At 47.3% G+C, this 21,441-nt stretch overlaps 2 pseudogenes; one reads left to right on the forward strand and one right to left on the reverse strand.

Moving 5' to 3' along the window:
• Positions 1–21,441, reverse strand: part of LOC105711999 (uncharacterized) — a 185,065-nt pseudogene that overhangs the window by 42,201 nt on the left and 121,423 nt on the right.
• LOC135275556 (small nucleolar RNA U13) lies at positions 4,891–4,988 on the forward strand (annotated as a pseudogene).

Consider the following 21,441-nt stretch of genomic DNA (forward strand, 5'->3'; position numbering starts at 1 on the left):
GTTTGTGGGGGCAGTTGGAGGTTGGGGGAGGTTCTGGGGGCTCACACTGAGCCAGGGTCTGTCCTTAGATGGGATGTTGCTATTGAGAGGCTGGGGTGATGAGGACCATCAGGAGGCATTTGGCCCACACCCTAGCCTGGCCACAGAAGAAATGGGGCACAAGGGGTCTCATCTCCTACCTGTCACGTGGTCCTGGTCACTCAGCGGACGGCTCAACAATGTGGAGAAGGCCAGCTTGCTGCCCACCTGCCACGTGAGGTTCCCTATAAAGATGACGGGGCTGCCCCCATCACCAGTTTCGTCTCCAGCTGTGCCTGGAACTGCTCAGCCTCACCACCCATGGGTGGCTGCAGGTCACTCCAGCCCTGAAAAGGCCTCGGTGTCACCTGGGAGGATAGGCTTGGCCAGCAAGCCCAGCCATGACCACACAAGCTGGGACCAGAGAGAGGGCAGGAGACAGCCCAGCTAGTGGCTTTCTATGCCAATCCTTCCCCAGGTTTTGTTTTCTCTTGAGACAGAGTCTCACTCTGTCACCCAGGCTGGAGTGCAGTGGTGGGATCCTGGTTCATTGCAACCTCCGCCTTCCAGGTTCAAATGATTCTCCTGCCTCAGCCTCCCAAGTAGATGGGATTACAGGCACACATGACCGTGCCCAGCTAATTTTTGTATTTTTAGTAGAGATGGGGTTTCACTATGTTGGCCAGGCTGGTCTCAAACTCCTGAGCCCAAGTGATCCACCCACCTTGGCCTCCCAAGTGCTGGGATTACAGGCGTGAGCCACTGTGCCCAGCCCTTCCCCAATTTTTTAAACTCCAGATTTCTAAAAATTAGAAACCTGTGTTATAAACTCGGACATAAATACAAAAGACTCCTCTTCTCTCCTTGACAAGTCCCTCATTGGATCCATCAGGAACTCAGTCGACCATCGCTATGGAATGTGACTAGAATCAACCCCTTCTGCCACCTCCGCTGCGCACCAGCTCCAGCCCTGGTCATTGTGCCTGTCTCACTGCAGCATCCTCCTGGCTCTCTTGGCCCCCATCCTGCCACTGGCAACTGATTTCCATGTGGTGACCAGACACATCAAATGATGGCACACTAGCGTTTCTTCCAGTACAATCCAAAGTCCTTGAGAAGGCCAGTGAAGCCAGAACTTTGTTGGTCACTGGTGCAGACACTGGCAGGTGGGCCACGGGGACAGCTCACTACACTCCAAGGCCCCACGTGGGAGATCCTCTAGAAAAGCCATGAGCAACTGCAGATATCATCTTTGATGGCCCCACCAGCCTGCAGATCCACCCCACACACTCCTCTGATGGCCACTAGCTGGTCAGTTCACCCAAAAGATGTCAAAACAACAGTTGCTATTACCAGACCGTCACTACTTAATGCTGTCTTTCCCTGATTCCCACAGATGTGTATGCAGATATGTGTGTACGAATGTGTGTGCATGAGTGTACAGATTTATCTGTATGTGGATGTGTGTGTGTACAGAAGTGTGTGTGTGTGTATAGATATACATAGGTATGTGTGTACGAATGTGTGGATATGGATCTGTGTCTACATGGATGTGTCTACATGTAGATGTGTATATGAATGTGTGTGTATATGGACATGTGTGTACAGATGTGTGTAAAGATGTATATATATATGGATGTGTGTATATGGATGTATGTGTACAGCTATGTCTACATGTGGATGTAGACGCTCGCAGCTTTTCCTGCTGACAGGCACATCCTAGCGCCAGCTTTCTCCAGTGTGTATCAGAAGCTGCGCGGTGGTGTCAGAGCTTCCTCAGGATGCACGTGAACAGGGTGAGCACAGAATTTCTCACCCAAACCACAACACTTTGCAGTTAAAGAGAACACTAGTTATAAATGCAGGAGGTCAGCAGGTATAAGCTGGGGCTCTCCAGGCAACCCAGGACCCAACCCCCACACACCAGAGGAGGGGTGCCAAACAGAACCCTTCCCACACCAACCTTAAATCCCATAAACTTCGAGACAAGTTGAACTCAAGCTCTGGCACTTAGTATTCATGAGCTCATCAGCCTCAGTTTCCTCATCTCATATGGGGTTACACAGAGGACTTGAAGAAGGGACTTCATATCTGCTGGAACAGGCTCCAGAGTTTCAGAGCGCTGGCTATTACTGTAATTGTGATAAGTCTGGGGCAGATGGAACTAGAATTTCTCCAAAAGCAAATGAACATTTACAGGCTGCAGACAGCTCTATAGGGAGCAGCAGGAAGGTCCGAGGGGAGGTCCAGGCAATCCGTGCTTGCACATTTAGCAAACAATGAGAAGTTCAGGGGCCCCTGAGAGTTCCAGAAAGGAGGCATAAGTCTCAGCCATCAGGCAGGTCGGGATTTAGGAGGAAGATGGCTCTCCCTGACATGGGTCTTCTCCCCACCCAGGCTGATGGCAGAGCTGGAAGTGGAGAGTGCATTTATGCAGCAACACATCCAGCCCTGGCTTCAGATGCTCCACTCCAGGCCTCTCTGAGAAGACACTGGAAACTCAGGCAGAATCGGGAGATCCACTGCTGAATGTGCCCAGGGGTCATGCCTGGCGGGATCAAGTCTAAAGCTGCTATTTGTACGCTGGCTGGAGTGCAGTGGCGCGATCTCGACTCACCGCAACTTCCACTGCCCAGATTCAAGCAATTCACCTGCCTCAGCCTCCCGAGAAGCTGGGCCTACAGGCGTGCACCACCATGCCCATCTAATTTTTGTATTTTTAGTAGAGACAGGGTTTCATCATCTTGACCAGCCTGGTTCCAAATTCCTGACTTCAAGTTATCCTCCCTCCTCGGCCTCCCAACATTTGTATACTTTTTGAAGTCACCGATCTGCTTGAAAAGGTGATAGAAGTTTTAAGTCTTCTCCCCAGGATGAAGGAGACAGACACAAAACTTCCACACAATGACAAGGGCTTCAAGTGACTCACTAAGTTCCATCCAAGTACCCGTGGTTAAGAACCCTTGAAAAGCACCTACTAAGATGAAAATGAGCCTGGACAACATAGTAAGACCCATCTCCACAAAAAAGAAATAAAAAAAAGAAAAGAAAAGAGAAAAAACAGAAAAGCATGGTGGCACAGGCCTTAGTCCCAGCTACTTGGGAGGCTGAGGCAAGAAGATCACTTGAGCCCAGGGGTTCGAGGCTGCAGTGATCTAGGATCATGCCACTGCATAGAAGACCTTGTAAAAGAAAGAGAAAAGTGGGGGAGAGAGAAAAGAGGGTATGGGAAGAAAGGGGGAAAAAAGGGGAAAGGGAGGGAAAGAGATAGGAAGAGGAAAAGAGAGGGAATAGAGGCAGGGAGAGAAAGGAAAGAAAAAACAAAAGGAAGACAAGAGAAAATAAATGAGAAAGAAACATATAAACCTTGTGGCCAGGGACTTCTGCAGAGAGAATGGTGTTCACCACGGAATATTTGTAAGAGAGGAAACCTGGGAAAAACTCAGGAGCCCTTCATTATGAAACTAGCTGAATACATTCCATTTCATGGACTATTACATGGTCATCCACACTACACAGGAGATGTTGGGTTTTTTTAAGTGGATACATTAACTCCATGTGCTGATTGTGTGCATAGATCATCTTGGAAAGGAATCACCAAAAAAACCCTAACAGTGGTTGGCTTTCAGGAGGGGTGGGAGAGAGGCTTTAAGGCCGCACCGGCACCAACCAATAGAACCTTCTGCAATGAGGACCATGTTTCAGGACCACGTGCAGCTGTGGAACACCTGAAATGTGGCCCACGCAGCCAAAGAACCAAATCTTTCATTTTCTTTAACGTTAATTCATTTAGATTTTTTTTTTTTTTTTTTTTTGAGATGGAGTCTTGCTCTGTTGCCCAGGCTGGAGTGAAATTGCATGATCTTGGCTCACTGCAACTTCTGCCCCCCAGGTTCAAGCAATTCTCCTGCCTCAGCTTCCCAATAGATGGGATTACAGGGGCTCACCACCACATCTGGCTACTTTTTGTGTTTTTAGCATAGATGGGGTTTCACCATGTTGGTCAGACTGGTCTCAAACTCCTGACCTCAGGTGAGCCACCTGACTCGGTCTCCCAAAGTGCTGGGATTATAGGCTTGAGCCACCATACCCGGCCTCACTTAGATTTCAATAAACACATATACCACTGGCCGCCATACGGGAGACTCAGTTCTATACCCTTTCATAGCTTTTGAACTTTGAATCGCTTAAATGCATCACCTATTTTTTCAATTGTAGAACTTAATAAAATAGTATTTAGATAGAATTAATCTAAATGAAATCCACAATAGAATTTAAATTGTACCAGTGCATGCTGATATATAAAAAGATTGCCAAGGGGTGTGTGTGTATGTATATTTCCTTTTCCTTTTTTTTGAGTCGGAGTCTCACTCTGCTACCCAGTCTGGAGTGCAGTAGTACAAACTTGGCTCACTGCAACCTCCGCCTCCATGGTTCAAGTGATTCTCCTGCCTCAGCTTCCCAAGTCACTGGGATTACAGGCACTCACCACCATGCCCAGCTCATTTTTGTATTTTTACTAGAGAAGGCATTACACTACATTGGCCAGGCTGGTCTTGAATTCCTGACCTCAAGTGATCCACCTGCCTCGGCCTCCCAAAGTGCTGAGGATTACAGGCGTGAGCCACAATGCCCAGCTGCAAAGGTATATTTTTGAGTACAAAGAGCAAGGTACAAAGCAAAAATAGGGACTAGCTGGGCATGGTGGCTCATGCCTGTAATCCTAGCACTTTGGGAGGCTGAGGTGGGAAGATCGCTGGAGCCCAGGAGGTCGAGGCTGCAGTGAGCCATGTCTGCACCACTGCCCTCCAGCCTGAGTGACAGAGCAAGATCCTGCCTCAAGAAAAATTAAAATTAAAATTAAAATTAAAAAACCAAAACCTAAGCATGATGATTGGGTTTTCATGCTATTGTATGCTTTGTGCCTTCCTCAAAACTTGTTATGACATCATCACATCACCCATCTGATGTGAAAAAGAAAAAATAGAACCCAGAAACCCAAACTAAAAATATTTGCAAATCTATCATGTTATACATTGTACTGTGGCTCCCTGAAAGATGCTGAAGCCCTACGCTGCAGGGTATGTGGATGGGACCTTATTTGGAAATAGGTTCTTCACATATGATCAAGCTAAGCTGAGGTGATGAGGGTGAACCCTAATCCCGTATACCTGGTGTCCTTATAAAAAGGGGATGGGTGGACACAGACACCTGCAAAGGGAAGACAATGTCAAGACAGAGACAGAAGACCACCTACAAGCCAAGGAAGTCTGGAGGCTCCGAGAATCCAGGAGCGAGACCTGGGACAGAGCCTCCCTCACAGCCTTCACAGGAAACACAAACAAACAAAAACCCCTTGACTTCAGACTCCTGGCCTCCAGAACTGTAAGAATAAATCTCTGTGGTTGAAGCCGCACAGTTTAGGGTACTTTGTTAAGGCAGCGCTGGGAAATGAATGCAGATTTCTTGGGGCGTGCATCAACACTTCTGCAGGAAATGTGGGATGTGGCATGCTTGAACTTACAATTCATACCTTTCTCTACTCTGAATTCTTTTTTTGAGAGACAGAATCTCACTCTGTCACCCAGGCTGGAGTGCAGTGGCACAAGCATGGTTCACGGCAGCCTCCACCTCCTGGGCTCCAGCAGTCCTCTTGCCTCAGCCTCCTGAATAGCTGAGTCTACAGGCACATGCCACTGTGCCTGGATAATTTTTTAAAAAATGTTTTGTAGAGATGGGGTCTTGATATGTTGCCCAGGTTTACCTGCAACTCCTAGCCTCAAGTGATCCTCCCATCTTGGCCTCCCAAAATTCTGGGTTTACAGGTACAAGCCATTGTAACTAGCTTGCCTTTGTTTTTTTTTTTTTGAGACAGAATCTTGCTCTATCGCCCAGGCTGGAGTGCAGGGACATGATCTCAGCTCACTGCAACCTCCACCTCCTGAGTTCAAGCAATTCTTCTGCCTCAGCCTCCTGACTAGCTTGGATTATAGTCACCTACCACCACATCCAGATAATTTTTGTATTTTTATTAGACATGGGGTTTCACCATTTGGCCAGGCTGGTCTCGAACTCCTGACTTCAGGTAATCTGCCCACTTTAGCCTCCCAAAATGCTGCGATCTTGGCTTGCTGCAACCTCTGCTCCTGGGTTCAAGCAATTCTCCTGCCTCAGCCTCCCAAGTAGCTGGGATTACAGGCACCTGCCACCATGCCTGGCTAGTTTTAGTACTTTTAGTAGAGACGTGGTTTCACCATTTGGCCAGGCTGGTCTGGAATTCCTGACCTCAGGTGATCCACCTGTCTCAGCCTCCCAAAGTGCTGGGATGACAGGAATGAACCACCACACCTGGACTACTTCAATTATTATTACATTGTATATATAATAAAATACACAACTCACCATAATGTAGAATCAGTGGGAGCCCTGGGCTTGTTTTCCTGAAACCAGATGGTCCCTTCCAGCGGCGAGGGGAGACAGTGATAGATCATCAGGCATTAGATTCTCATGAGGAGGATGCAGCCCAGCTCCCTCACATGTGCTGTTTACAGTGGGGTTTGCACTTCTATGAGACGCTAACCCTGCCTCTGATCTGACAGGAGGTGGAGCTCAAGTGGTGATGCCAACAATAAGGAGTGGCTGTGAACACAAATGAAGCCTCTCTCGCCCGCCGCTGCTCACCTGCTGTGCTGCCTGCCCGGTTCCTAACAGGTGAGCTGGGCGCAGTGGCTCACACCTGTAATCCCAGCACTTTGGGAGACTGAGGGGAGGTGGATCACCTGAGGTCGGGAGTTCAAGACCAACCTGACCAACATGGAGACACCCTGTCTCTACTAGAAATACAAAAATTAGCCTGGTGTGGTGGCTTATACCTGTAATCCCAGCTACTTAAGAGTCTGAGGCAGGAAAGTCACTTGAATCTGGGAGGCGGAGATTGCAGTGAGCCAAGATCATGCCATTGCATTCCAGCCTGGGCAACAAGAGTGAAACTCAATCTCAGAAAAAAGAAAAAAAAAAAAAAAAAAAGGCTGGGCGCGATGGCTCACACTTGTAATCCCAGCATTTTGGGAGGCTGAGGTGGGTGAATCACCTGAATAAAGGAGTTTGAGACCAGCCTGGTCAACATCGTGAAACTCTGTCTCTACTAAAAATACAAAAATTAGCCGAGTGTGGTAGTACATGCCTGTAATCCCAGCTACCCAGGAGGCTGAGACAGAATTGCTTGAACCTTGGAGGTGGAGGTTACATTGACCTGAAATTGCACCACTGCAGAGTGAGACTGTCTCAAAAAAACCAAAAACAACAGACCACAGACTGGTACTGATCCATGGCCAGGGGGGTTGGGGACCCCAGCTGTAGACAATATGTAATGACCAAATCAGGGTAACTGAGACAGTTATCACCTCAAATATTTATCTTTTGTTTTGGGAACACGAAAATCCTTCTCTTCTAGCCATTTTGAAATATACAAATAAATTCTCATTCACTGTAATTTCCCTTGTGCATTATTGATTACCATAACTTATTCCTTCTATCTAGGCCTTCTTGTCTTTCATTCTTTTTTTAAATTATTTTTATTTATTTTTGAGACAGAGTCTCACTCTTTCTGACAGGCTAGAGTGCAGTGGCATGATCTTGACTCACTGCAACCTCCACCTCCTGGGTGCAGGCAATTCTTCTGCCTCAGCCTCCTGAGTAGCTGGGATTACAGGCGTGCGCCACCATTCCTAGCTAATTTTTGTATTTTTAGTAGAGATGGGGATTTCACCATGTTGTCTAGGCAGGTCTTGAACTCCTGAACTCCAGCAATCCACCCACCTCGGCCTCCCAAAGTGCTTGGATTACAGGCACGAGCCATAGTACCTGGTCATTCATTCATTCTTACATTCATTCATTCCACTAATAACTACTGCCTGGTTATCACATACCTGGCAGGGTTCCAGGCTCTGGGGAAATAGCAATGAGCAAAACAAAGTTGCTGCTCTCTTAATGGATCCATCATTCTAATGAGGAGGAAAGAGACAGGCAATCTACAAACAAACCATTAACACAGACAGCACATCGGGTGGAAAGCACTATGAAGAATAAATACTAAAGCAGGTGTAGCCAGGTGCCGTGACTCACGCCTGTAATCCCAGCACTTTGGAAGGCCAAGGTGGATAAATCCCTTGAGGTTAGGAGTTCAAGACCAGCCTGGCCAACATGGTGAAATGTCGTCTCTACTAAAAGTACAAAAAAAAAAAAAAAAAAAAAAAGAGCCAGGCGTGGTGGCACCCGTCTGTAATCCTAGCTACTCAGGAGGCTGAGGTGGGAGGATTGCTTAAACTCGGCAAGTGGAGGTTGCAGTGAGCCGAGATTGCACCACTGCACTCCAGCCTGGGGAACAGAGCAAGACTCTGTCTTCAAAAAAAAAAAAAAAAAAAAAAAGTAAAGAGAAAGGTGCTGGTGTCGGGTGCACTAGCACGAGCAGAGGTGCTGTGGTGGTGGAGAAGGTGGTCAGGAAAGGCCTCTCTGTGACGGTCACAGACATGAGGGCTGAGCCTGGGGACTCCTGGGGAGAGCAGCACGGGAGGGCTCTAGGTGTTCGTGCCATTTGTGGTCCTCTTGTTTCGTTTTGTTTTTGAGATGTAGTCTTGCTCTGTCACCCAGGCTGGAGTGAAGTGGCACAATCTCAGCTCACTGCAATCTCTGCCACCCGGGTTCAACCACCTCAGCCTCCCTAAGAGCTGGGATGGCAGGCGTGAGTCACGGTGCCTGGACTATGTACCAACATTTTAAAATTCTTCCAAAAGCTGTGCTTTAGGAAGTTTGTTCTGACAGCCATCGTAAATAAATTATAGAACGGCAGGACAAGGATCAGTTCAGTTACAGGGTGGCTGCGGACATCTGCTGGCCAGCAGCAGGGAAGCCACTCAGACCCCGGATTCTACCTCTGCAGCCCGCATGCACCTGAACCCTCCTCCCCACATCAGTAGAAGCTTGGAACTCTCAGAACAGCAGACCTCATCAGCCGCTGCCACCTTCACCAGAATGATGTGATTAATTCATTCACGCAGAAGACAGCAGGAACCCCAAGAGCACAGGATCCCGAATGTGTGGGTTTCAATGGACAGGGTGGTAGGATCTGGGAGGCTCCACCTACCTCAACCCCCGACCCCCACATTCCTTCCCCAGTCCTGCTCGGCATAGAGACTAGAGTGACATAACCAGAAATGTAGAGGCTTGGAAGGTCGCCAGCGACATGGAGAACAGGAGGCTGGAGGTCTGCAAAGCGCCCAGCTCCTGGTCCCGGATGCCCAGGACTCTGTCCAGAAAGGCTCCCTCCCAGCCATGGAAGTTGGTGATCCTTGAGTTCCTGAGGATGGAGCTGGTGAGCTGGGCCCGCAAGTCCTTCTGCCTCATTTGCTTTCCTGGGATTGGAGGGAAGAGAAAGATGAAGACAGGGCCGGTCCAGAATTCTCCCCTGCACCCTGACAGCCACCCTGCAGCAAATCCCACTGATCTCGCCAAATGCGTCCCAAAGCTGTCTGCCTCTCAGTGTCTCTGATCCTTAGTTCTGATCCATCCACCGTCATCTTGTGCCTGGACTTCTGTAAGAGCTGACCCCAGGATAATCACCCCAGGGAGGCAGCCTCTGATGCCCAGAGAACAGAGGCAGACCCTGAGCCCACCTGGGTATGGCATCATCAGGAAGGCTGCCTGGAGGTGGGTGATGCCTGAGCTACATCTTTTTTTCTTCCTTTTACATTTTTTGTGGAGCTGGGGTCTCACTATGTTGCGCAGGCTGGCCTCAAGCTCTTGGGCTCAAGTGATCCACTGCCCTTGGCCTCCTAAAGTGCTGAGATGACAGCCTGAGCTGCATCTTAAATGACCAGGAGGTGGGCGCTGAGCAGGCAGAGGATGGGGGGATGGAGCCGGGGAAGAGGGAGGGGAGGGCTTTGAGACAGGGAACAGCATGACTCGGAGGACACTCAGTGTGGCCAGAGGAGCGCATGGGCAGGGTCACTTGGCATTTTAGGGTCAGGCAGGAGTTCGGGGTCTCCCATGCTTCACCGGGGTTGGGGGCATCATCAGAGGGCAGCTGCCTGAAGAAGGTTGTTATTTTTTTGAGATAGAGTCTTGCTCCATTACCAGGCTGGAGTGCAGTGGTGTGATCTCTGCTCACTGTAATCTCTGTCTCCTGGGTTCAAGTGATTCTCCTGGGTTCAAGTGATTCTCCTGCCTGAGCCTCTGGAGTAGTGCGATTATAGGTGCCTGCCACCATGCTCAGCTAATCTTTGTATTTTTTAATAGAGATAGCATTTTGTCATGTTGGCCAGGCTGGTTTTGAACTCCTGACCTCAGGTGATTCACCTGCCTCCGCCTCCCAAAGTGCTGGGATTACAGGCGTGAGCCACTGTGCCTGGAGGAGGCCACGCAGGAGGCTGGAGAAACAGTCCAGGTGACAGATGGACATTGGGACAGCTGGGCCTAAAGAGGAAATAAGTTCCTTCCCTCCAACTCCCTTCCCTCCCTCCCTCTCTCCCACCTTTCTTTCCTTTCTTCCCTATTCCTTTCTTCCCCTCTCCTGCCCTTTCTTTCTTCCCTCTCTTTCTTCCTTCCCTCCCTCATTCCTTCTCTTCATCTCTCAACTCTTTCCTTCCCTCCCTGCTTTTCTCTCCTCGCCTCCCTCCTTCTTTCCCTCCCTTTCTTTTTCCCTTCCTCTCCTTCCCTTCTCCCCTCCCTCCTTTCTTCCATAGTTCTCACTTATCCAGCACCTTCTGCATGCCGAGCACTAACTAGATACTGAGTCTGACACAGTGAGTGGCCTGTGCTGCTGTGGAACCTCCAGTCTAAGGAGAGCGAGGCCATCGGCCCCTGCCAGGTGCTTCCTGCAGGGCCCTTTAGGAAGTGGGAAGTGCTGGGGAAAAGAAAAATGAACCCAGGACAGGCCAAGGAAGGGAGCTGCTGGGAGAAGAGGGATGGGCGGGCTGTGTCCTTGCAGGACGGTGGTGAGGGAGGCTGCCCTGACTGCAGGGGGTGCTGGAGGGGACAAAGGTCTTCTGGAGGGTGGTCCAGGCAGAGGGAACAGCTAAAGCAGACACTTGGAGAGATGTGAGAACATCAGGCCATCAGGCAGGTGTGAGGATGGGGAAAGGGGGTAGGTGGGGAAGGGAGGGAGATGTGCAGAAGGTGAGGCTGGAGGCAATGAGGCAGCTCAGGGCAGGCCTGGTGGGTCACTGTGGGGCCTTTGGCTCAGACTGAGGAAAATGGGGCCACTGTGGGTCTGAGCAGAGGAGGGTGCAACGGATTCGGCTTACACAGGTCTCCTGTGGCTGGGCGTGGAGAGAGGTGGGGGCAGAAGTAGGGAGTGAGCCAGGGCCTTGCTGCTGGATGCATTTTCAAGGTGACACCAAACAAATCTGCTGACCAATTGAGAGAGAAAAAGGCATTGAACTTACCCAGGGCCTGGGGTCTGAACACTGGAGGGAGGAGCTGCCATCCAGTGCGATGTGGGAGGATGGGGTGCAGGTCTGCACAATAGGCAACTCACAGCCAACAAGAACAAAGCCAGACCCGCGGGCTTCCACTCAGCTCTCCCCTCCCCATCACCCACTCCAGGGCCTGTCTTCCTCCCTACTTTCTGCCTGGTCCATCCCTTTCCCAAAAGCCAAACCTGACGGTGATTCCTTTTCTTGGTGATGAAGAAATTCAGAGGGAGGAGGCTCAGGAAGACAGTGATGGCAGTGAGGGTGGAGGGGCCCAGAAGCTGGGGACAGAATATCAGGAGATCCCAAGTTGCCCAGCTGCCAGAGGCGTGTGAACCACAGCAACTCCATCTTGAATAGGAGCAGGGTAAAAGGAGGCGGAGACCTACTGGGCTGCATTCCCAGGTGGTGAAGGCATTCTAAGTCACAGGATGAGATAGGTCAGCACAGGACACAGGTCACAGAGAGCTTGCCAACAAAACAGACTGCAGTAAAGAAGCCTGTCCAAAACCCACCAAAACCAAGATGGCCAGGAGAGTGACCTCTGCTCGTCCCCACTGCTGCATTCCCACCAGTGCCATGACAGTTTACAAATGCCATGGCAACCTCAGAAAGTTGCCTTATATGATCTAAAACAGGGGAGACATGAATAATCCTTGACCTGGGAGGCGTAGGTTGTAGTGAGCCAAGATCACACCACTGCCCTCTAGCCTGGGCAACAGAGTGAGACTCCATCTCAAAAAAGAAAAAAAAAAAAAAAAAACACCAACCAAACAGAAAAAAAAAACGTGCTTTCACTTTACGGACTCACCCTGAGTTGTTTCTTGCATGAAATCCGAGAACCCTCCATTGGGGTCTGGATCGGAACCCCTTTCCTGTAACACAGCTGCAGATCCTGAAGGGGGTCAGACTTGGGTCCTAAGATGAGGAGTTGGGGAATGTGACAAGGGCAGCCACCAGATCCCAAGGATCTGGGCTCATGGGGGTTTGCCGGGTCAGGAGGCGCTGCTGAAGATGAGGTCCTTCAGCATCAGGGAAGGGAATGGCCCACTTACACGATGGGGAGAGGGTTATATTCAAGACAGAACTTGCACACACAGGAGTGGGACTGGGGGGTGTTCCTGGCCACAACAGTGAAGTTGAGACCTCTGGAATCAGGACCAGGTTTAAATCCTGACTCTGATGCTTGTGAGTGTGGCCTTGGGGCAAGTCGCCTCCCTAACGTGCAATTCCCTTGTCTGCAAAATGGGAACAGAGTTGTCCTCATTTTGCATGTTCGCTTATGACATTTAACAATCTTCCTAATCTTCATTTCACCCTCATGAGGGTTGTCAGACTTAGCAAATCATCATACAGATGCCCAGTTACATTTGAAGACAAAGCGTGAATAAGGTTTTCGTCTACGTCTCGTGCATTATTTGGGACATACACTGAGAGTCCGAAACTCTTTCACTGGATGTCCTGTGTTTTCTCTGGCAATCCTGCTCCCCACCAACGTGGTGCTTTTGGGATAGTTATCTCCCCCTTCTCAGCTTTGGTTTCTGTATCTGGAAAATGTGGAAGTGGGAGGTAGAATGAATGATTTTTAAGTTGCTGTGACTTTCTGAGAGTCCTTCACAGGTTACTTGAACCCATTCTCTTGCCAAGCCCCATCCTAACTCCAGTCTGTGTGCCTCAGTTTCCCCTCTCAGTCCTTAGGAATACTATTTTTTTTGAGATGGAGTCTTGCTCTGTTACAGGCTGGAGTGCAGTGTCACGATCTTGGTTCACTGCAACCTCCACTTCCCAGCCAATTCTCCTGTCTCAGCCTCCCCAGTAGCTGGGATTACAGGCATGCATCACTATGCCTGTCTAATTTTTGTATTTTCAGTAGAGACAGTGTTTCACCATGTTGCCAGGGTGGTCTCAAACTCCTGGCCTCAAGTGATCTAACCACCTCAGCCTCCCTAAGTGCTAGGATTACAGGTTTGAGCCACCCTACCCAGCTCAAAGAAAATAGTTTTCTAATCTTGGGTCAGTTTGTTTCATTTATACAGCAATGGCGCCACCTGGTGACTCCATGGAGCAGTGCCCTGAGGGAAAATAGCCCACAGTAGGGGTTGGAAAACACTCAAAGGAATGTGACAGAAGCTAAACATCTCTCTCTGGGGGAAAATGGTTCATTAAACTGTAGCAACCCCAGTGTCCACCCGTCCTTCACCAGGATCTCATGGTGATGTTAGGAGCTGTCTACCAAGAGGCAGGAAAAGTGCACAGGGAAAGTGACACGGTGCATTATCTGCGGATATCTTGGTCTTTATGAGTTTTTTTTTTTTTTGAGGTGGAGTCTTGCTCTGTCCCTCAGGCTGGAGTACAGTGGTGTAATCTCATCTAACTGCAACTTACACCTCCTGGGTTCAAGCGATCCTCCTGCCTCAGCCTTCTTAGTAGCTGGGATTACAGGTGCCTGCCACCACACCTGGCTAATTTTTGTATTTTCAGTAGACATGAGGTTTTGCCATGTTGGCCAGGCTGGTCTTGAACTCCTGACCTCAAGTGATCCATCTGCCTCAGCCTCCTAAAGTGCTGAAATTACAGGCATGAGCCACCGTGCATGGCCTGGTCTCTTCTGATTTTTAGCAACGATGGGGTCAACCTGATCAACTGCCCTGAATTTTCCCGTGTTCTTCCTCTCTCCATCTCTTTCTTCCTAATGATGACATGTATGCACTGCACATCAAGCATTGTCAGTGCATTCTATTGCACTTGCTAAGCACCTATTGTTTGCAAGGCCCTGGAATACAAGGTGAAAGCATTAGAAAAGGTCCTGGCCTCTAGTCCTGGCAAAAACAATCATATGAATGCATATTTGATTTTTTTTGAAGTATTCAATTATAATCAAAATGCCACTAACATTTTTTACAAGGCCGGGCACAGTGGCTCACACTCATAATCTCAGCACTTTGGGAGGTCAAGATGGGTGGATCATCTGAGGTCAGGAGTTTGAGACCAGCCTGGCCAACATGGTGAAACCTGGTCTCTACTAAAAATACAAAAATTAGCCAGACCTGGTGGTGCACACCCATAATCCCAGCTACTCAGGAGGCTGAGGCTGGAGAATTATTTGAACCCAGGAGGTGGAGGTTGCAGTGAGCCGAGATTGCACCACTGCACTCCAACCTGGGCAATGCAGCAAGACTCTGTCTCAAGAAAACAAAACAGGGGAGGTTTTCAAGATGGCCGATTAGGAGGAAGTCGGGATCGCAGCTCCGAAAGAAGGCGCAGAGGGTGAGTGGATGCCGCATTTCCAGACAGATTTTTACTGACCACAGACCAGGGGATTAACAGGAGGAGGAGCCGCACGGGTCATCAGCGCCGCTGGTTTGAGCGGAGCGGCGCGCCGCTCGGCCTACGCCCTGAGGTGGGGGGCGGCGGATCCACGTACAGAGCGAGAGAGACTGAATCACCTCTGAGCCAGCAAGGGGAGCTGAAGCAGGGATTCAAGCCAGGACACTCCCGGGCAAGGGCGCGCCACGAATCTCAGAGCCGCTGCTTTGGCTGATGTAGCGGCTCACAGGGCAGCGGATTTTTACTGCCCACAGACCAGGAGATTCACAGGTGGCGAAGCTCCACGGGTTGCCAGCGCCGCTGGTTGGACTGGCGTGGCTGCTCTGCCTGCACCCGAGGCAGGGAGCAGCGGCCCCTTGTGCAGAGTGAGCGAGACCGGATCCCCTCTGGGCCAGCAAGGGGAGCTGAGGCAGGGACTCAACCCGAGTTTCCTGGGCAAAGAGGACACCTCCGGAAACACGGCTGCACACGGGACGGTCCAGCTCTGTGGAGGAGGGGCGTCACCCACTGGGAAACACCCTGCAGTTCCCAGGACAATTTGCCCACAGCAGCTCAACGAAGCCTCTGCAGGCTGAGTGTGACTAGGCTGCCACCTTGTGGGCAGGGAAAACCATTGCAACAGCGGAAAATCATAACGCCCTAATTCCCTGGGACAGACCACCTAGGGGGAAGAAAAGGGGGTTTATGAGTTCAGCTACTACAGACTTAAAATTACCAAAATCAGAAAGACAGCAACTACAAAGTCGATAGGTGGATAAATCCACAAAGATGGGAAGAAACCAGCGCAAAAAGGATGAAAACACCCAAAACCAGAACACCTCTCCTCCTACAAGGGAGCACAACTCCTCACCAGCAAGGGAACAAGACTGGATGGAGAATGAGCGTGATGAAATGACAGAATCAGCTTTCAGAAAGTGGATAATAAGAAACTTCCTTGAGCTAAAAGAACATGTTCTAACCCAATGCAAAGAAACTAAGAACCTTGAAAAAAGACTTGACAAAATGTTAACGAGAAAGGACTACTTAGAGAGGAATATGAGCGAATTGATGGAGCTGAAAAACACAACACGAGAACTTCGCGAAGCATGAACAAGTTTCAACAGCCGAATTGACCAAGCAGAAGAAAGGATATCAGAGGTCGAAGATCAACTCAATGAAATAAAACGAGAAGGCAAGATTAGAGAAAACAGGGCAAAAAGGAATGAACAGAGTCAACAAGAAATATGGGACTATGTGAAAAGACCTAATCTACGTTTGATAGGTGTACCTGAATGTGACGAAGAGAATGCATCCAAGATGGAAAATACTCTTCAGGATATTATCCAGGAAAACTTCCCCAACCTAGCAAGGCAGGCCAATATTCAAGTCCAGGAAATACAGAGAACACCACAAAGATATTCCTCTAGAAGAGCAACCCCAAGGCACATAATCATCAGATTCGCCAGGGTTGAAATGAAGGAGAAAATACTAAGGGCAGCCAGAGAGAAAGGTCGGGTTACCCACAAAGGGAAGCCCATCAGACTCACAGCAGATCTCTCAGCAGAAACCCTACAGGCCAGAAGGGAGTGGGGGCCGATATTCAACATCCTTAAAGAAAAGAACTTTCAACCCAGAATTTCATATCCAGCCAAACTAAGCTTCATAAGTGAAGGAAAAATAAAATCCTTTGAGAACAAGCAAGCACTCAGAGATTTCATCACCACCAGACCAGCTTTACAAGAGCTCCTGAAGGAGGCACTACACATAGAAAAAAACAACCAGTACCAGCCACTCCAAAAATGCACGAAATGGTAAAGAGCATCAACACAATGAAGAATCTGCATCAACCAATGGGAAAAACAGCCAGCTAGCATCAAAATGACAGGATCAAATTCACACATAACAATATTAACCCTAAATGTAAATGGACTAAATGCCCCAATCAAAAGGCACAGATTGGCAAATTGGATAAAAAGCCAAAACCCATCAGTGTGCTGTATCCAGGAAACCCACCTCACAAGCAAGGATACACAAAGGCTCAAAATAAAGGGATGGAGGAAGATTTACCAAGCAAATGGAGAACAAAAAAAAGCAGGAGTTGCAATTCTCATCTGTGATAAAATAGACTTTAAAGCAACAAAGATCAAAAGAGACAAAGAAGGACATTACATAATGGTAAAAGGATCAATGCAACAAGAAGAGCTAACGATCCTAAATATATATGCACCTAATACAGGAGCACCTAGATACATAAGGCAAGTTCTTAAAGACTTACAAAGAGACCTAGACTCCCACACAATAATAGTGGGAGACTTCAACACCCCATTGTCAATATTAGACAGATCAACGAGACAGAAAATTAACAAGGATATCCAGGACTTGAACTCAGACCTGGACCAAGCAAACCTAATAGACATTTACAGAACTCTCTACCCCAAATCCACAGAATATACATTCTTCTCAGCACCACATCACACCTACTCTAAAATTGACCACATAATTGGAAGTAAATCACTCCTCAGCAAATGCAAAAGAACGGAAACCATAACAAACAGTCTCTCAGACCACAGTGCAATCAAGTTAGAACTCAGAATTCAGAAGCCAACCCAGAACCGCACAGCCTCATGGAAATTGAACAACTTTCTCCTGAATGTTGACTGGATAAACACTGAAATGAAGGCAGAAATAAAGATGTTCTTCGAAACCAACGAGAACGAAGACACCACATACCAGAATCTCTGGGACACATTTAAAGCAGTCTCTAGAGGAAAATATATAGCAATAGGTGCCCACATGAGAAGAAAGGAGAGATCTAAAATTGACACTCTATCGTCAAAATTGAAAGAGCTAGAGGAGCAAGATCAAAAAAACTCAAAACCTAGCAGAAGACAAGAAATAACTAAGATCAAAGCAGAATTGAAGGAGATAGAGACACGAAAAACCCTTCAAAAAATCAATAAATCCAGGAGCTGGTTTTTTGAAAAGATCAACAAAATAGACAGACCACTAGCCAGACTAATAAAAAAGAAAAGAGAGAATAACCAAATAGATGCAGTAAAAAATGATAAAGGGGATATCATCACAGATGCCAGAGAAATTCAAACCATCATCAGAGATTATTACAAACAACTCTATGCACATAAACTAGAAAACCTGGAAGAAATGGATAAATTCCTGGACCCTTGCCTCCTCCCAAGCCTAAACCAGGAAGAAGTCGAAACCCTGAATAGACCAATAACAAGGTCTGAAGTCGAGGCAGCAATTAAGAGCCTACCACCCAAAAAAAGCCCAGGTCCAGATGGGTTCACAGCTGAATTCTACCAGACATACAAAGAGGAACTGGTACCATTCCTACTGAAACTATTTCAAATAATCCAAAAAGAAGGAATCCTTCCCAAATCATTTTATGAGACCAACATCATCCTAATACCAAAACCCGGCAGAGACTCAACAAGAAAAGAAAATTACAGGCCAATATCCATGATGAACATAGATGCAAAAATCTTCAATAAAATACTGGCAAGCCGATTGCAACAGCACATCAAAAAGCTTATCCACCATGATCAAGTAGGATTCATCCCGGGGATGCAAGGCTGGCTCAATATACGCAAGTCTATAAATGTAATTCACCACATAAACAGAACCAAAAACAAAAACCACATGATTATCTCAATTGATGCAGAGAAGGCCTTCAACAAAATTCAACAGCCCTTTATGCTAAAAACTCTCAATAAACTAGGTATCGACGGAACGTACCTCAAAATAATAAAAGCTATTTATGACAAACCAACAGCCAATATCATACTGAATGGGCAAAAACTGGAAGCATTCCCTTTGAAATCTGGCACTAGACAAGGATGCCCTCTCTCACCACTCCTGTTCAATATAGTACTGGAAGTTCTAGCCAGAGCAATCAGACAAGAAAAAGAAATAAAGGGTATTCAATTAGGAAAGGAGGAAGTCAAATTGTCTCTATTTGCAGACGACATGATTGTATATCTAGAAGACCCTATCATCTCAGCCCAAAATCTCCTGAAACTGATAAGCAACTTCAGCAAAGTCTCAGGATACAAAATCAATGTGCAAAAATCACAAGCATTCCTATACACCAATAATAGACTTAAAGAGAGCCAAATCAAGAACAAACTGCCATTCACAATTGCTACAAAGAGAATAAAATACCTAGGAATACAACTAACAAGGAACGTAAAAGACCTCTTCAAGGAGAACTACAAACCACTGCTCAACGAAATAAGAGAGGACACAAACAGATGGAGAAACATTCCATGTTCATGGTTAGGAAGAATTAATATCGTGAAAATGGCCATACTGCCCAAAGTAATTTACAGATTCAACGCTATCCCCATCAAGCTACCAATGACCTTCTTCACAGAACTGGAAAAAACCACCTTAAACTTCATATGGAACCAAAAGAGAGCCCGCATAGCCAAGTCAATTCTAAGCAAAAAGAACAAAGCAGGAGGCATCACACTACAGGACTTCAAACTCTACTACAAGGCTACAGTAATCAAAACAGCATGGTACTGGTACCAAAACAGAGATATAGACCAATGGAACAGAACAGAGGCGTCGGAGGCGACACAACATATCTACAACCACCCGATCTTTGACAAACCTGATAAAAACAAGCAATGGGGAAAGGATTCCCTGTTCAATAAGTGGTGTTGGGAAAACTGGCTAACCATATGCAGAAAGCAGAAACTCGACCCCTTCCTGACACCTTACACTAAAATTGACTCCAGATGGATTAAAGACTTAAACATAAGGCCTAACACCATAAAAACACTAGAAGGAAACCTAGGCAAAACCATTCAGGACATAGGCGTAGGCAAGGACTTTATGACCAAAACACCAAAAGCATTGGCAACAAAAGCCAAAATAGACAAATGGGACCTAATCAAACTCCACAGCTTCTGCACGGCAAAAGAAACAGTCAATAGAGTGAATCGGCAACCAACAGAATGGGAAAAAATTTTTGCAGCCTACCCGTCTGACAAAGGGCTGATATCCAGAATTTACAACGAGCTAAAAAAGATTTACAAGAAAAAAACAAACAAGCCCATTCAAAAATGGGCGAAGGATATGAACAGATACTTTACAAAAGAAGACATACAAGAGGCCAACAAACATATGAAAAAATGCTCATCATCACTGGTCATTAGAGAAATGCAAATCAAAACTGCATTGAGATACCATCTCACGCCAGTTAGAATGGCAATCATTAAAAAATCTGGAGAAAATAGATGCTGGAGAGGATGTGGAGAAATAGGAACACTTTTACACTGTTGGTGGAAGTGTAAATTAGTTCAACCACTGTGGAAGACAGTGTGGCGATTCCTCAAGGACCTAGAAATAGAAATTCCATTTGACCCAGCAATCCCATTACTGGGCATATATCCAAAGGATTATAAATCGTTCTACTATAAGGACACATGCACACGAATGTTCATTGCAGCACAGTTTACAATAGCAAAGACCTGGAACCAACCCAAATGCCCATCGATGATAGACTGGACAGGAAAAATGTGGCACATATACACCATGGAATATTATGCAGCCATTAAAAAGGAGGAGTTCGCATCCTTTGTAGGGACATGGATGAACCTGGAAACCATCATTCTCAGCAAACTGACACAAGAACACAAAATCAAACACCACATGTTCTCACTCATAGGAGGGTGTTGAACAAGGAGAACACATGGACACAGGGAGGGGAGCACTATACACGGGGGTCTGTTGCGGGGGAGTGGGGGGGACAGTGGGGGGGGGGAGTTGGGGAGGGATAGCATGGGGAGAAATGCCAGATATGGGTGAGGGGGAGGGAGGCAGCAAATCACACTGCCATGAATGCACCTATGCAACAACTTTGCATGTTTTTCACATGTACCCCAAAACCTAAAATGCAATTAAAAAAAAAAAAAAAAGATTCCATCTACACAAAACAAAAAACCCTCACTTCTTTTGAAGTCTTTGTTAAATCCAAAAAAAAAAAAAGAAAACAAAACAAAACAAAACATTTTTTACCATTTTTAGAAAGAGGGTCTTGCTGTGTCTCAGAGCTGGAATTTAGTGGCGTGATCACAGCTCACTGTAACCTTGAATTCCTGGGCTCAAGTGATCCTCCTGCCTCAGCTTCCCAAGTAGTAGGACTGTAGGTGTGCACCACCAACATGCCCAGTTAATTAATAAAATTTTTTTTTGTAGTGATAGGATATTTTTGATCACTACAAAAAAATAAAATATCACTACAAAAAAATAAAATATCTCTGATCAGTATGTTGCCCAAGCTACTCTTGATCTGGCCTCATGTGATCCTCCTACCTCAGCCTCCATTTGCCATTATACCTTAAATATACCTAACCAGGGCTCATGTCTGTGATCCCAGCACTTTGGGAAGCTGAGATAGGCAGATCACTGGAGGCCAGGAGCTTGAGAGCACCTGGCCAATGTAGTAAAACCCCATCTCTACTAAAAATACAAAAAATTAGCTGGGTGTGGTAGTGCCTGTAATCCCAGCTACTAGGGAAGCTGAGGCATGAGAATTGCTTGAACCTGGGAGGCGAAGGTTGCAGTGAGCTGAGATCATGCTACTCCACCAGCCTGGCCAACAGAGAGAGACTCTGTCTCA

The sequence above is a fragment of the Aotus nancymaae genome, unplaced genomic scaffold (assembly GCF_030222135.1).
Source record: "Aotus nancymaae isolate 86718 unplaced genomic scaffold, 86718_ANA_hifiasm-v0.15.2.pri h1tg000016l, whole genome shotgun sequence".
Taxonomy (NCBI): Eukaryota; Metazoa; Chordata; class Mammalia; order Primates; family Aotidae; genus Aotus; species Aotus nancymaae.